Below are 6,000 nucleotides of genomic sequence, written 5' to 3'. Positions count from 1 at the left end.
CTAGGAACCAATTACCATGTATCATTCTTTTGAATTTGATCTAATTCTTTTCTCATAACTTTAATCCAAAAATCATCTTTACTAGCTTCATCAACACTCTTATCTTTACTAGCTTCATCAGCACTCTTAGATTATACTTGTGAAATAAAACATATTTCTTCTCTTTATACCTTGTTCCTTATAATCAATACTTTGTCTTGGCTACCAATAATATGATCAACAAGGTGATTCTTTGTCAGATTCTTATTAGGTGTCACTATCTCAACTCTTACTTCAGCTCTAGGCTCACTCCTTAGTTCTTCTCTCTATTCCACAATTTGTATATCATTCTGAAAACTTATGCCAGTCTCATAAAATAAGAAACATTCTCTCGGTTAGCCTTTAGATTAATCTCTTCATCAAAACTATAATCAAGGAATCTTTCTTGAATTCCAAACTTATCATCAACCTTAACATTTACACTCTCAACAATAGTCTTAGTTCTTTAATTAAAATATTTGTATGCTTTACTTTCAAATGAATAACCAAGAAACATACCTTTGTGACTTCTTTCATCAAACTTACCAATATCATCTTCTCTCTTAATGTAACACTTACTTCCAAAGATTTTGAAATACTTAACTGAAGGTGCATGTCCAACCCAAAGCTCATAAGGGGTCTTACCAGTACCTTGTCTGATTTGTACTATGTTCATTGTATATACTACAATGTTAACTGCTTCTCTCTAGAATATCTTCAAAAAAATTAATTTTCAAATATCATAGCTCTTACTACTTTTGTTATTGATTTATTTCTCCTTTCTACCATACCATTATGCTTAGGTGTCTTAGGGATTGAAAGATGTCTTTAAATGTCATCTACTTCACAAAAATTGTTAAACTCATTCAAAGTATACTCTCCACCTCTATTGGATCTTAAGCATTTAATCCTCTATCTAGATTCATTTTCACCTTTATTCTTAAGCACCTTAAAATTCTCAAATACTTCATATTTCTCTCTAAGAAATGCTACCCACACCATCCTAGTAAAATCATCAACAAGAATCATGAAATACCTTTCACCATAGAATGCTCTTGTCTTTGTAGGACCATTCAAGTATGTGTGTACTATCTCCAACTTTGCTCATGTAGTAAACACTTTTCTTGGAAAATAACTTTTCTTCTTCTTTTCCATAACACATTCCTTGCATACCATGTTAGTAGGCTTCACAATTTTAGGAAAATATCTAACAACAAGTGTACTACTCACTTTCACAATGTTATCAAAATTTATGTGACAAAACCTCTTATGCCATAACCAACTATTATCAACCTTAGTAACTAAGCATGTAATCTTTATAGTATTCAACTGGAAAACATTACTTCTTGATCTTGTTCCAATACCAATCAACTTATCATCTTTATCCTTGATAATGCATGTCTTTTCTATGAACCACAATTGATATCCCTTTTCAACTAATTGCCCAACACTCAAAAGATTATGTTTCAGATCATTAACAAAATAAACATCATTAGTGTTAGTTTTTCCATCAAGATTAATAGATCCTATTCCTTTTATGTGATAGATTACATTGTTTCCAAATCTAATAATTCCTCCATCACAATTGTTGAACTAAAAAAATTATTCATATCGCTAGTCACATGATGTGAACAACCACTATTTATGATCCAATCAGAATTCTTCTTTTCAAATTGTGACACTAATGCCTTTTCTTCTCTTTATCTTCTTTTTAGGACTTTCCTCTTTGATTGCAACAATTCCCATTTCATCACTTTCACTCAAAAATCTTTCCACACTAGCTTCCAAATCTCCACATTTGCATAAAGACATTCTCTAGGCTTCCTAAGCTTGAAATTCCTCTTATACTTCTTTACTTTCTTAGGGAACTTATAAGCATAATGACCATATTTATTACAAGTCCAACATTTAAATATTTTCTTACCTTTAGGTTCTTGTTAACCAAAATACTATCCTACCAAAAAATCAAATTCAAATGATAATTCACCCAATGGTTGCCTAAGGTTTTGAATTAAGCATTGGCTATATTTTATATTATGCCTTGGAATGTTTTAAGTTGCGACCATGTGATTTTCACAGTTGCATTTTTTTGAGTGTCAACCAGGGTCCAGATGGCGAAGGTGGGACTGCTTTATTTTTTACTGATCGCATGGTTATGTTAACATGCTATGGTTTAAGTTGTGATGGTACAAAAAAAGTAGATCTTTAGTGCTTCAAAGAAATATCTTGCACTGTTAGATCATCCGGATCTATGGCTAGTGCATGATCGCCCTGAGTTAAGAAATAGTTAAGGTTTGAGTTACGAAGTAGTGGTCCCCCTTGTTTTGCTTGGTTGCAAAGGTCAGAAGGAATCCTTGGGTTAAAGTGGTGTGGTTATGGTTCGATCTCAACATTCACAAGGTTGCGACAGTTAGTAAAGAATGCTAAGAGTAGGTTGTGAGGTAATGATGATCAGTGGGCCATAGTTTGACAAGCAGTAACTATTTTTAAAGGTAGGTGGTGGTGAGGTTGTGAACGTGGATGGTCAAACGCAAGGCATAAAGATTGAATTGCTAACAGAGTGGCATAATGGTAATAAATACTTGGTCCATGTGGCAAGATTTGATGGTTAAATCCTAGTTGACCAAAAGTCATAGTCCATTTGGCAAGTTGGTGGTAGTGGAAGCAATTCCTTGAATGATGAATCCGATATTTTTGATCTCCTATAACCACTTTCATTGATCCCTAGACCTAATAAATGTAAAGAGATACTCCATTGCTATCTGCTAATCCATTCATTCGGTCAAAGATTAAATGACTGTTGCTTCTAACCTCATAGAGATTTGTTTGGTTAAAAAGTTATCTTCTCATGTATGGATTTGCATTGTAATGAAATCTTTTCAGTTTTGTAGTGATTATTCTATGAAGATTTGATTGTAGTGGTTGATTTTTATCTTATGAGGGAAATTATCCAAGTTATGCTCGCACTATAAAGGAAAATATTGTGCTCTTTCTTAGGGTCAGATCTTCTTTATTTTCTCTAATATTTCCTTGGCATGCTACTGCAAAATTCCTCTTTGCCTTTGAATTATATGACTTCATACCTTATCTCTTTCAACTATCGTCGTACTGTGCGAGCTTGTCTACCTGTCTTCTTTGTACTATGGGTATCTCTAATTTGTATTTTTTGTATCTCTTTGGCCCGTGAATGATAAGAATCAAAGCAATTTTTCTTGTGTCACTCATGTGGTTGCCTAGTCTTTATGTAGTTTACAGATTAAAACAAGTTTGAATCCATATATCTTTGGACTATCATAATAATGGTACTATACATGTATGGCAGAGATTAGCCTAAATACCCTTATTTGGTGCATCAACCCTTTAGAAAATATTAGGTAGCTACTTTCATGTATTCCTTCTTCGTTTTCTCTTCAAGAATAGTTTAAGTGCATCCTAATAGTAGAGGAAGCTGACCTTCTCCGAAGACTCAACCTCATAGTTCAAGTCCCACAACTTGGAGGTCATTTCCATGTTTCACTAGGTTGTCCTTAGGCAAGACTTTGGACAAGGGTGCAAGCTTTTGTAATAATAGTTTTTGGCACGCTCGATGGGACATTATATTAAAAAATTTAAAGTTTGTTGGCATTGAAGAAAGATTCCATGTTCATACTAAGGAGATAGTACTGCCTTCAGTATTAAGCCTTCAAAGGCTCATTGTTCAAAGGTACTTGGTGAGCCAACTAAGAACAATCTGGTTCCTAGACTAGAGTTGTTGTGATTCATTCCCAAGAAACACATGAGAGAATCCTCTAGAGGTAACTTTCAATATCCAGAGCATTCTTTTTCAAATTCAAGAAGAAAGGCTAGGCTATCCTTATCACCAGTTAGGAGTACAATAGCAACACATACCCCTACAAGATCTATCTCCACTCCTCCTATTGTTAGGTCTCAGCATAGGATACCATCTACTCATATTAATAGATCACTTGTTTACATGGCTAGAGCTCATAATTTTGCCACTTTCAATGGTGGGAGCCCACTCCTATTAGCCCAAAGGCATGACATACCAATATCAGCTCTTAAAAGTGTACTTGAGTTTACTAGTGAAACCTCTATCTTCCCTATTGAACATATTCAAGAGGTGTCTAATGTTTGCAATTTTCATGGCATCACTAAGGGTGATGCAACAGTCAAGCTTCTGGCTCATCCTTGAAAAAAAAGGCACTACAATGGTATGGAGGTTTGCCTCACAACTCTATTACTGATTGGGATAGGTTAGGGGCAGCCTTATGCAAACATTTCTAGGACAAAAGTGTTCATCTATCACTTTTGGAACAACTAACAACTATCAAGAAGGCTCCTCATGAGTGTATGAATGATTTCAATTATAGGTTTCAAAAGAACTAGGATACAATATCTACTGCAATGAAGCCCTCTCCTGGTAATGTATTCTTGTATTATCTTAAAGCCTTCAACAATGATATTGCTACCACTATGCAATCTGTGGGAGGTGACACTCTACCAAATGCTTATGCGATTGCCATAAGAGCAGAGAATATCTTAATATTGGGAGAAAATTTAGCTCCAAGGCTCCCAATGCCTTCCTTCCTTGACATGCCTAATCATCAACCTAATGTGGCCCCTATTCATGTCTCCTCTATAAGTTAGCCTCTTTTTTTCAATCCAATAGCCTCTACATCCTCTAATGGGGTTGATAGGATTGATTCCATGATGCAGACATTGATGTAGAATGGAGAAAGGAGGATGCAAGACCAGGAAAGGAAGATGGAAGACAATAGTGCAGTAGTGCAAAAGATGGGGAATGAGTTGGTGACTATGAAAAGGGAGTAAGCTCAAAATAATAAGCCTCTCCAACTCCAGAGTCAAGGTCCCATTCATGGTAGACCTCCCAATTCGAATAGACATATCAATCACCCCCAATCTTCAAACACCAACCTAAATAGGGCCTTAGTCCCTCAAAACAACCTTGCCCAAGATCAAGATTTTTGTCCTCCTTGTAACTACTCTTATGGATATCACATGTGTTAGAAGGAATAATCTTACTTGGTTTTAACTATACTAGAGTGATTAGTTTCCTAGAAACACAATGGCAATCAACCTATTGATACCTTTCAGTAGGATGGTTGTTCTTTCATGAATTGCTTGGTGGAAGAACATGGTAACGTAAACCAGGATTCTTGTGCTTACAATACTAGAAGCAAGAGAAGAGTTGTGGAAGATGTTTCTCCTCAACCTCCTAATTAGACTTCCACATCAAGTGTAGTGACTCATATACAAGCAGTTACCCAACAACACAATGTGAATCAGCCTGCCAATGCTTCTCAGTAGCAAAGACAAGGTGAAGGCAGCGATAATGTGAATAACCCACAGACTATCCCACCTCAAGCTTCTACTTCCAAGGCTCCCACCAAAAAATATAATGCTCATTTTAGTGTGGTAGATTAGATGAAGAAGATGAATGCAAAACTTTTTGTGTGGGATGTTGTAATTACTATGCCATCACAAAGGAGGTTATTACAGCAGGAGTTAGAAAACATTAAACTTAGAGATCAACCATCTAGCATGGGGAATGCCGTGAGGTTGATACAACCATCAAATGAGGTAGAAATAAGCAAAAAGGTTAGATTTCCTAAATTTTATGTTTCTATGATTATAGGAGATAAGCTAGTCCACAACTACATGATTGATTCAGGGGCTAGTAGTTCAGTAATGTCCAAATGTGTCACTGATATTTTAGAAGTGAAATATGAACCCATTGTTAAGGATGTGTTGTAGTTAGATGGTAGTACTATCAAGACTATTGGAATCCTTATAAATATTGAAATGACCTTACATGCATGCCCAAGTTGTACTGTAGTTCAAGATACATCAATTGCTGAGGTTAAGCTACACTTTTCCATTTGCTTTTCAAGGGATTTTACTGCTTAGATAGGGGGTTACATATCTTCTGATTATTCATATATATATATATATATTCGAACT

The sequence above is a fragment of the Cupressus sempervirens genome, chromosome 8 (genome assembly GCF_028749045.1).
Source record: "Cupressus sempervirens isolate cs-2001-9-10 chromosome 8, ASM2874904v1, whole genome shotgun sequence".
In the NCBI taxonomy this organism is placed as follows: domain Eukaryota; kingdom Viridiplantae; phylum Streptophyta; class Pinopsida; order Cupressales; family Cupressaceae; genus Cupressus; species Cupressus sempervirens.
Note: the sequence above shows the minus strand (reverse complement) of the source record.